General features: G+C 57.9%; 1 protein-coding gene across 3 annotated transcripts in view; it reads right to left on the bottom strand.

Annotated features, from left to right (window-relative positions):
* The window catches only part of ZNF787 (zinc finger protein 787), a 13,418-nt gene extending 8,458 nt beyond the window's left edge, over positions 1 to 4,960 (bottom strand). Inside the window, exon 1 of one of the 3 annotated variants that reach the window (XM_045292349.1) lies at positions 4,874 to 4,960. The gene's annotated coding sequence lies outside the window, so the exon portion shown is untranslated. Of the gene's footprint in view, positions 1 to 1,267; positions 3,128 to 4,602; positions 4,738 to 4,873 lie in introns of those variants that run through there. The other 2 variants (XM_045292348.1, XM_045292346.1) reach the window with 2 other exon arrangements.
* Positions 4,961 to 11,409: the final 6,449 nt, after the last annotated feature.

Raw genomic sequence — 11,409 nt, 5'->3', positions numbered from 1 at the left:
GCCTCCTCAACCCTCACCTACCCCATCGACCACTCCGTCTCCAACATCCCCGCCCAACACCCAGTGGTCACTTGACCTCCGTCTGCCACGTTGCAATCAGCGAGCACACATCAGAGGGGCTCTAAAAAGGCCATGGGAAAATTCCACTACCTTTCCATTCCACTTTGAAGCCCCCTCATACACATGGGCACACACCTGTGCACACATGTGGCCCCCAGGTACCCCTGCCACCTCTCACTTCTAATGGGGCACCCTCTGCCCAGTCCACTGGTCTCTGGCCACCCTGCTTCTCCCAACGAACATAACCATCTCTCCCAAGGTCTAGCCACGGCCGAGAGACACAGGCAAAGATGCCCCATGGCCCTCATCAGTCACCAGGGAAACGCACAGCAAATGACGCACTCACTGCACCTGCACCGCCGTCAGGCCGGCAGTTCTAACCTCCCAGCCGCCCCGAGAGAGAACGAGCAGGCAGCTGGCATCTGTCTGCACGCAGCACAGGAGGCCGGCCCTCCAGGACGGAACCTGGGGCCTGTCCATCAGCCTGCACCTTCGCCTCTGCCCATTTGTCCATGCAGAGCCCAGTCGTGTTTCAGCAGTTTCCCAACCCACACAGACCAGGAAGGCCTGGCGATCAACCCCAGGAATCAGCCCACGAAAACCCTGGGCACGCAAGTAACCCATCACGGGGTGGCAGAGGGCTGGGGTTTGCTCTGTCCGCTGGGGGAGGGAGGGAGGCGGTGGCTGACTCCACCCCAGTCACCACCGCTGCCCTGCAGAGCTTCCAGGCGGTCAATCCTGATGGGAGCGGCTGGGGGATGAACACCCGAGCTGAGCCCCTGCCCCAGTAAGGCTCCCAAAGAGCCTCAGGCTCTTGCCGGCTGGCTGCTAGCGGTTTCCAGGGTCCTCGGGGTGAGGAGTGTGCTTTCGACTGCTGCCTGGTGGGAGCAGCGGCCCTGAGTGCACACTGCACACTTCCAGCCGTGACTAAAACTCTCGGCCACCGAGTCCATGCCGACTCCCAGCGGCCCCACAGGCCAGGGCACAGCTGGTGGTTTTGAACTGCTGACTTTGTGGTTAGCAGCTCAAAGTATAACCCACCACATTACCAGAATCTCAATGACGCTGCTACTAAAATAAGCTGGCTCAGGCCCCTTCACTTCCCTGTGGCCCCAGCCCAGCCCCACCACAGGGGCTCGCTGTAGCTCATTTAAATCCAAGTCCAGCTCACTTCCCTCAATCCACCCCATGCCTGGCTCACTCTCACCTTTCAAGGACCTGCTCAAATGTCACCTGCCTGCTTGATGACCAGGGCCACCCTCCCGTCACCCTGCCTCAGGGTTGCTCCTCGGGGCCTGATGTCCAGGAGAGTTCGTGCTCAGCTGCGGGCGGGGAGCCAGTGTTTGTTGGGGTGGAGCCCACCAGCCTGCTGTGGGAGAAAGATGAGTCAGCCGTCTCCCTCGGGCGCCCTAGGGGCCGCTGTCACAGGGGGTCGCCTGAGTCAGGCACACAACAGAGCCATGGTCGGTGTGCTGCCTATGAAAGGCCCTGGAGGGCCAGCACTGGCTGGCCTGAGGCTGGAAGAGGCCCCAAGCTACAGACTTTGCCCGCTGTCTTGTCACCACAGCTGGCACACCCCCACCCTGAGACTCGGCAAGCGCCCCCCAGCACCACCAGGTCTATGTAAAAATTCCTTGCTAGCCTCAACACCCCTCACTCATCTCAGAGCAGCCCAGTTCTTGCGTGCGCCTGCCCCCACCTGGACTCTAAGGTGGGCACAGCTGACCCTGTCCACATATCCTCATGCCCCCGCACCTGGATATGGAAAGCAGTGCACCTCCCCACATGCCACCTCCGCCCACTGGGCCCGAATCCAGGCTCACAGGTGACGCTGGTTTGAGAGGACGCTGCCCAGCGCACTGAGCCTGCGAGGACCGTACTCGCAGCACGGGGCGGGCATGCATGGGGAGCCCTGCTCACCTTGCTCAGCTGAGACCGCATGCCCGGGGGCAAGCAGAGCATGGACCCCTGGACACTGATCCCTTGTTCTAGGTCCTCTCTGTCCCCCAGTCTCCCCCCAGACATCCTTCCTGCCAGACTCTGGGCCCTCCGGGCTGAGCCACTCTCCCCATGCAGAGCACTGAGCTGGGCTCCCAGGGGCCTGAGAGCTGGGGCAGGGATGGCCACCTCTTCTGGCCCCACTGCGGCGCCCCCAAGGGCAGGACCCGGGGTTCACACGCAGCGCTGACCTCAGTCACGGGATGGGGAAGTGGTATGTGTGGAACACGGAGTGGGCACGGGGCTGCCTGGACAGTCTCTGGATGCTGGCTGACTGGGGGTGGGCCTCTGGGCACAGCGACCACAGCCAGGTCGACTCTGGCTCCCAGTCAGGTGAGCACCTCGACCAGCACCCGTCGTTAGTACACTGCCCACTGTCTGCAAGTCCACGCCCACTCCCACCAGGCAGGGGAGCTGCCCCACGGGGTTTCCAAGACTGCAGGTCTCCACTGGGGGAGAGGGCTGCCTCACCTCCTCGCAGTGGCTGATGGGTTCCCGCCACACACCCGCCCCCCACCCCTGGTTAGGGCTATAGCCAGTGCGTCACCAGGGCTGCTCAGACAAGGAGTCAAACACTGCTCTCAAGACTCAGCTCTGACCCACTGTAAGCCTCCCACTGACAGCCAGCCTGTTAGAGACCCGCTGCAGCTGCAGCAGCTACACAGAGGCTAGTGCTGACCACTTGCTGCCTCAGGAGCAAAGCCACAGCTAAGGCTTGACCCAGGTGTCTCTGGTCCTGAGTCCCTGCTCCACTAACCATCACAGCCACCTCCCTGCCAGGCCACCAGCACCACCTCATGAGGGTGGGGTAGATGGGGCAGCTGTCTAGCAGAAAAAGGAACTGCCTCAAGAGTGGCTAGAACCAGGTCTGAAGGTCCACTTGCTGAGGGAGTAGGAGAGCTAAGGGGGCCCTAGCAGTGGGAGATGAGCACCCAGGTGTTTCAGCAGGGATGGGACTCCAACCAGAGAGAGAGGTCGAAGTGGTCTAACCAAAGAGGGGGAGGGGGATCTAACCAGAGAGAGGGGTCTAACCAGAGAGGGAGAGAGAGAGAAGAGTCTAACCACAGGGAGAGGGGGTATTAACTTGAGGGAGAGAGAGAAAGAGACAGAGATAGGTCTAACCAGAGAGAGAGGGGTCTAACCAGAGAGGGTGGGGTGTCTAATCAGAAAGAGGGAGATGGGTCTAACCAGAGAGAGGGGGTTCTAACCAGAAGAGGGGGGTTTCTAACCAGAGAGAGGGAGAGAAAAATCTAACCAGAGAGGGAGAGAAGGGTCTAATCAGGGCGTGGGGGATGTTCAACCAGAAAGGGGTCTAACCAGAGGGGTGGGTATCAACCAGAGAGAGAGAGAAGTCTAACCAGAAAGAAGGGGCAGGGTGTCTAACCAGAGAGCGAAAAGGATGTAACCACAGAGCGGGGAGGGGTCTAAGCAGGGTGGGTGGTGGGAATCTAACCAGAGAGAGTGGGGAGGGGTGTCTAACTAAAGACAGCGAAGGGTCTAAGACAGACTCTCAGCAGAGAGATCAAGGTTCTCAGCGCAGAGAGGGAAGAAACACTAAGCAGAGGCTCATGGCAAGTTAAGCCTGCATCCCAGCCACCTAGGACCCGATTCTCCATTGGCTTCCCAGTAGCGCCCAGACAGCGAGCAGTCACCCCGGAACCTAACCAGTGTCCTCGACACTGCGCTAGGTCTGCAGCCTCTTCGCCGCTGGCCACCGCGGGCAGTGACAGTGTGAGGGTGGGCGCCTCGGCCCCAGTTGGAAGCAGCCGACCTAGGATAAACCCGGTCCACTCCTGCTGCGGGCTCCCATGCCCTCTGCTCTCACCACCCTGAGCCTGCCCAGTACTTCGGGCCTCCCTGCATCTGCACGGCTCAGGGGTGGCCCTCTGCGGCCGGCCCCCCCAAAACCAGGGCTGGGACGTGGAGACTAGACGGATGCATAGGGCTGACCTTGGCCCGATCCCTTCCCTCCCGGGGTCGTCCAGCGGGAATGAATGCGAGCCCCGCCAGGTCAAAGGTCGCGCGGCTGGGAAGGCCACGCGCGGCGGGTCCATTTGAAAAGAAAGGGGAAGCCCGGGAGCCCAGGCTCTCTCCCGAGGCCGCAGCATCCGGTCAGGCCCCACGAGGGCCTCCACTTCCCCAGGGGAGTCGCCTCTACTTCCGGCCACGGCCGGTGGACCGAGAGTGAGTAACGGAGGGGTGGTGCGCACGCGCACTGGGCATCCCGAGCGCGCCCCCCCGCCCCGTGCGCGCACGCGCGGTCGCGCCGCACACTCGCCGCTCCGCGCACCGGCCCGTCCCCCGCCCACCCCGCACCACACGCCGCTCACTGGTGACCTCGAGCGTGTGCGCGCTGCGGCCGGGCCGCGCCCCCCCTCATACCCGCGCCCCCTCCCCTCACGGCGACGCGCACGCGCACCACTACACCCGCCCCGCCGCGCTCGCTCTCCCGCCGCCCCCCCCTCCAGTCCGGAGCCCGAGGGCCCGAGGCACGCGTCCCCCGCCGCCCGAAGGCACACGTCCCCTCCCCCGCTCGACCTTCACCTCCGCAGGCCCGGAGCCGCCGCGCCGCGCTCCTCCTCCTCCTCTCTCCTCCCTCGCGGATGGTGGCAGCGGAGCAGCGGCGACTCAGACCCTGGGGTCAGGGGGACGGGCGCCCAGGCCGGAAGTGACCTTCCCGGCCGCTTCCGCCCGCGCCGCTCCCCTCCACCCCCACCTCGGCCTCCACCCCTGTCTCTCCTCTCTAGGAAGACAAGCCCGGCGACCCCGGCCTGGCCGTCCCCTCTTTCCCGGCTCTATGGTCCCGAGTGGGCACCTTGAGGCTCCACTTCCGGACGCATCTAGGACCCGGGTCCTCCGTCCGGGCTCTATGGCGCCTCGCGCCGGGGGGCGCCGGGCCCCTCCCCCTTCCAGGACAGCAGGCGCGAGCTCGGCCCGTTAGGCGGCGACTTCCGGGTGTTGAGGGAGTTGCCCCCCCCTCGTCCCGGTGCGCTGCGCGCTGCGCCTGCGCGGGTTGCTCCGGGCCCCCGGTTGGAGGGGTGGGGGGGACGAGAAGGGCCGCTCGTGCCACGCCGGATCCTCCGGTCGTCTCTATCATTGTAACCCCTTCCCTGCTGGGTCGCTTCCCCAGCTAGGTACCTAGAAGGCTTCTTCCCATGTCAATGACGCCCTGCGTCTCTGTCTGCCCCCACTTTCCCTTTCCCGGCCCCGGTTCCCTCCTTCCTAAAGTCAGAATCCCCTCGAACGCATCCCCTGCTTCGGGAGGGCTTTCAGAAAATGTACCCCGTTATGTCTGCATGGTCCTGCAGGGCAGCGGATTGCTGGATCTAGCGCCTTTGTAAGCAAATACTTGGTGGGGCTATGCGGGCAGGTGTCTGTGGCCCACCAAGGGGGGCTGTGTAGTCAGCTTCTCATATAAATAAGGAGCTTCGCAGCCTTGGAGACATGGGACCACGCACATGTGTCTGGGACTCAATGGAGGGACTTGATCGGTCTTGCCATCCCTGAGGCAGAAAGGGGGACCTCGCCGCCAAGGAGAGAGAAGAGCCATGGGGCATTGAGCAGCAGCAGCGGCAGAGAAACTGAAGCAGGAGACCAGGACAGGGACGGTGAGCCACTTTTGCTGGGTAATCAATAACGGTAAGAATGGCGTGTGTGTGTGTGTGTGTGTGTGTGTAGGGGGTGCGTTGGGGGGCGGGCAGAGGTCTGGTCTCCTCTAACGAGACAAGAAGGAAGGAGAATCAAGCAGATGGACAGCCCAAGGCTGATTGCTATAAGGCAGAGAGCTCTTAGATGCGCCTCCTCTCTCCGTCCATTTTACCAGTCATCTCTCCCGCCGCACTGCACTACTTGTCTACTGGGTTCCAGAATTCATTGGCCACCCGGAACTCACAGACCATGGAGTTTACTTTATTAGGGAGCTAACCGGTTACAATTCAGGTTCACGAATGCTCAGGATACAGGGCTTCATTCTGGACGGTCTCTTGTTAGCCATGCCTGAAGACAGATCTCTGTCTGGTTCTCAACCTTCCTACAATAGGAAGTCCCTTTAATACAGTCCCTTATGTTGTGGTGACCACCCCCCCCCCAACCATAGAATTATTTTCATTGCTACTTCATCACTGTCATTTTGCTACTGTTATGAATCGGACGACCCCTGTAGAAGGGTCGTTAGACAGCCCCCCCAAGGGGTCTCGACCCACAGCTTGAGAACCTCTGCTCTAAGTGGTCTTAGAGACCTGCAGCCTTTCAGCCTGACTTCTGCCTGGCAAGAGTCACAGAACTCTCTTGGCTCAGCTGATCAGGGTCTGGAGTACCCCCCGCTCCATTCATGACCCTGAGCCCAGAGACACTCCGCTCCAGGTCATGGGCTGGAACGACCACCGAGGCATCTGTCGGCCTCTCGGTTCCGCCTCTGCTGCTCACGTCTGTGGGGTTACAGCTTTGTCTCCTGAACGGAGGACGTTCTCAGCACAGAGATCCCGGGAACCGATGCGCTCTGCTAAGCCCCCTGTTCTTTCTCGGTGGTCATGAGAACCCTGTCCACTTCTGGGATGGCTCGTTGTAAGCCTGGTTGCATGACAAAAAAACCCGAACAATCCCCTTACATGACCCCAAGCCATGGTAGATTCGATTGCCTCCTCTGCATGGGGAAGTTGGACATTGGATAAGGAAGACGGAAGAAGAGTCGATGTCTTTGTGTCAGAGTAACCAGCCTCGGACAACCCCACGGGGTCCGTAGGCGCAATTGTATGGCGATAGTAAGATTTTAGTAAAGTCACAGAGAATAAGAGAGGTAGGAGAGAAGAGAAAATAAAGGAGTCAGACACGTTTCATGGTAGCATGCTCACCTCAGTCCCTCTTGGTGGTCGACGTGGAGGCCGGTGACAAGAGGAGAGAACAAATATATTTCTAACCAAGGCTTGTATACACTTAGGGGTGTGCAAGCCCCCCTGATTACAGGTAACCACATATGTCACAGGAAGGGGTTGTATCATAGGCAATACAGCAACGGGAGGGCCGATGACCTAGGGGTGTACACGCAATAGGAAGAGGAGGGGTTAGGGGCATACGTGTGACAAGATGGGAAATCCTGGATTCGGGATGGTCGTCCTTGAGCTGGCTAGACCTATTCTGAGCTCTCCTTCAGGAAAGCCATCCAGGGTCCTTATCAGCTGGGGGTGAGCCCCACCTACGGTGGGACAGCCAGTAGTCTGATTGCTCTGGATGGCTGTTGCCTCCAGGGAGGTAACTTCTCACCAGCTTCCGAGTGCGCTACAGTCATCGACCATGTGTTGCCAGCAGTGTCCCAGGTCTGTCATCTATCTGGGGGCGACAACCTGGGGGAAAACAGTTTTGTAGCCCACACCTTTGAATCGGGGCGCTGATGAAACGGAGAGGCCCGTGGAGGACTGCCCAAAGAATAAAGAAATCCACCTTGAAAGACGAGCAGCCAGAGTGCCCCTTAGAAGCCAGGATGGTGAGACTTGGTCTGACGTACTGTGGACATGGTACCAGGAGAGCCCAGTCCCCGGAGAAGGGCATCCTGGTTGGAAAAGTAGTGAGCGAGGCAGCGAAAAAGAGGAAGGTCTTCAACTTGGGGTACCAGCCCCCACCATCGAATGGGCCCAAGGGGCAGTTGTGCCATTGAGGGGTAAAATTACAGACATCAGACAAGATAAAGCATATGATTGCTCGCCTCCGGTACCCCCATGACTTGAGATGCTGCTAGATCCTTGCAGAGAGAGAGAGGATATATTTCCAACCAAGGTTTATATACACTGAGGGGGTGTGCAAGCCCCCTAATATACAGGTAGCCACATACATAACAAAGTGGGCTCTACCCTAACCCTAAAGGTCCCTGAGTACATTGGGGGAGTAACCTAACACCAGTGTCCCGGGCAGGTAAGGTGGGGAGGGGCTGCCTTCAGAGCCTAGAGAGAGCAATAGCATGTGTCTGCTCCTGTAGTTAAAGCTGCCCGCTACGTAGCAATCAGCCCTGTGCTTGTAAGAGGTAACCATAAGGTAGCACTATGGTAAGAGGATATAGTGGGGAACAGTGTTAATGATGAGAATGTGATTGGGACTGTCTCCAACTCACAAGGGTGAAGGCCTCCCCCTCCACCCCAAAAACCCAGCCTGCCACACTCCCGGATACACAGGACTACAGGATTCCTCCGTAGATACTCTCTTCCCGCGCTCTGCTCCCCACACTCAACAAGGGGAATTGGCACCGTGACTGCAACCACGGACTCAAACATGACCATGGGGAGGGTGGCACGGGACCGGGCAGTGCCTCCTTCCGTTGTACATGGGTCCCTATGATTGGAACCAACTCGGGGCCACCTAAAAACCACAACCACCTCCACAAGGGTGCCACGCACCCTGTTTACGTGATTAGCACGCTACACAGTCCGAGTGGTGGGCCACAAGTACCTCGTTTGCATCGTCCCAGGCAGTCCTTGGGTGGGACTTATAAAGGTTATGGCTAGACGGGTCAAATTAAGTAATTCACTGCCACACAATAACCCATGACCATGTTATTGAGTGGGCCTCGATCAATAACCTATTCACATGGCAGCGAGGGAAAGACCTTCCGATGATCTTTTACATCATAACACCCTCCCAGCGTCGTTCCCTCCCCCTCCTCCTCCCCGCTTCGACCCCTCTGCTTTCCCTCATGTAAATCATCTCAGTTGTAGCTGCTTGATCATCATTTATAGCTGTTGTAGCAGTTAGATTTGATGCCAACGCGATGGTAACTAGGTGGAGGTAGGGAGTTTGAAACAAACACCCCCCAAAAACAAAACATCCCAAACTGAGAAAGTGACGTTTCGGAAAAATCAAACCCAATGTCAAAGGGTCCGAGTAGCCACTGCTGAATGAAGGGCTATATAAACAGCGAGCAGCCACCAAAGGTGTAACCTTGGCCACGCTCACCCGGAAGAAAGAATGACGGAACCCAACAGCCCAGTGGGCTGCTGGACAGGTCACTCTCACATGTGAACTCCAAGACCTGGAGTGGGCGGTGCCGGTGGCCTCTTTAGAAGAGAGACCCTCAGGCATTCTTTCTGACTCGGGCCCTTCACCCCCCTGCTTGCTTGGATTGGCGGCAGGCTTCCAGGGGCAGCCCCATGGGGGCCAGCAACCGGGGCCTGGGGCCCTGCTTTGTCACTATTGACCTCGGGTCCATGTGACTGCGCCCAGTGGCCTGCGCACCCATCCACTTTTGATCTCCCTGCTTCCTGCTTCTGATTTATGTACCTGAAGCTGCATGAGTCTGAAGAGGGCTCCCACTTCCATGGACGGGCCCGATGGACATGAGTTGGACCGGGCTGGGACGCCTTCTTGATATAAAATTAGTTCTTGATAGAGAGTTGACCCGTCCCGCAGGTCATCAAACAGCGTGGATACCTGAAAGAGGGACTGGGAATGAAGAGGGGCAAGAGACGCGAGAAATGGAGGCAAGACAGGAGTCTGATCAAGCCTCAATTTATTGAGCAGAAGGCAGGGGCTTAAATACCCAATGGTGGGCCGGTAACATTACATCATATGCTAATAAAGTGTAACAGGTAGTATCCAATAATCATGTAGCTACAATATGGAAGAAATGGCAGGCATCAGTCCTCAAACAGGTCCACATGTAAATGAGGTGCACTTGGATGCCTGGTGGTGTCCAATGAGCATGGCGGCTGCCTGCCACCGAGCACCAATCATCACAAAGGCCAAACTCAGGCAGGACAATAGGCCAGGGAACATCCGGGAACACGGGAAGCTTAGAGACAGCGGACGGTGCAGGCCATGGGCTGAGGGACATGCAGACTCCCACATGTGCAGACTCCCACAGAGAGTTCTTTCTTTCCATAGATGGGTGCCCCTGGTTTTGTCTCTCTGGACAACCTGGCCTAACATGGTCATCTTGTCACCACCATCATCGAAACATATCCCCCCAACCAAACTCACTGTCACCAAGGCAATTCTGGCTCACGGTGACCCCATAGGGCACTGTAGAACTGCCCCGTGAGTTTCCCAGACTCCCTCTTTACAGGAGTGGAGAGCCCCTTTCCTCACGCTTGGAGCGGCCAGTGGTTTCGAACTGCTGACCTTGGGGTAACACATGCACCAGAACGTAAATCATCCGGGGAAGAAAAGTGACCAGCGTTCCCGAACCACACGTGTAAACCTTGCTGACTAGGAGCTGAACCTTCTAGGCAACCCCTAACTGAACGCTGAAACGAGAGGCTGGAAGGCAGGCTGGATTTCTGAACCACTTTCTCCTCCGGGAAATGGGAAAGAATAAGATCCCGCGTTCAGGAGCTGGCTCCGTGAACGCTGTCCCTGAAAACAGTAGATGGGGTTAAGACTCACGAGCCACGTTGGTCTCTGTGCCAGGAGTGCAGGGGCGCCCTCCAGTGGCACCATCGGCCATCACGTGTGTTACTGATCTTATAACAGTGGGGGGTGGGGTGGTATTTAATGCGCATGTCGATAGTAATCCGTGCCTGTGTCCCACCTTCAGGAATACTGAAAAATATTGAAAAATCAGGGTAACCCGTCTCCGATGGCCTCGAGGTGTTGGCGACTTAGCCATGGTGTCCCTAGAAGCAAAGGACGTGGGAAACCGACCTCTAAATAGTTATTTGACCTGTGTAGGTGGAAGGAGCCCAGGTGGTGTAGTGGTTATGCATTGGGCTGTGATCTGCATGGTTGCCAGTTCGAAACCACCAGCAGCCCCACCCGAGAAAGACTGGGCTTTCTACTCCTGTAAACAGTTAGAGTCTCGGAAACCCACAGGGGACATTGACTCCGTGGCAGTGGGTTTGTTTGGTTGCCAGCAGAGAAAGAATGCCTGTTCCTCCTGCATCCCGCACCACAATCCCCCTACCATAATTCTCCTAGTACTCAGTCTACATCTACTCCTCCCTTCACTGCTGTGGTAGGTACATGGGGGTATTAAGCGTGAAGAGGTGGAGTCTAGCCTGTGAATCAGGTCACTGCCTGATGATGCCTCCTTGTGGGCATGGCCTTCTCGTGAGGATTCTGGGCACTTCCTCTGCTTCACCTTCCCGGTGAGGAGCCACAGGGAGCTGGAGTCATGTGGAGGCCTGCCACTGGATCTACAAGACTTTTCACCCACCTGCCTGGGATCTTCCTGCATTTGGCATCATTGCATGTGGCTGCCTGAGTCTGAAGAAGGATCTATGGATTAGTTATTGGACTTATGGGCTAATAGCAGATTTCTGGACTTGATCTGGACTGGGCTGGGGTGTTTCCTTGATACACAATCACTCTTTGATATAAAGCTCTTTCTGTTTTGTAACTCCAAGGTCTATTTTATTGGCAACTTGAAAT

The sequence above is a fragment of the Echinops telfairi genome, unplaced genomic scaffold (assembly GCF_000313985.2).
Source record: "Echinops telfairi isolate 266 unplaced genomic scaffold, ASM31398v2 ScPeMD7_655;HRSCAF=1070, whole genome shotgun sequence".
NCBI lineage: Eukaryota > Metazoa > Chordata > Mammalia > Afrosoricida > Tenrecidae > Echinops > Echinops telfairi.
Note: the sequence above shows the minus strand (reverse complement) of the source record. Positions and strands in the feature narration are given on the sequence as shown.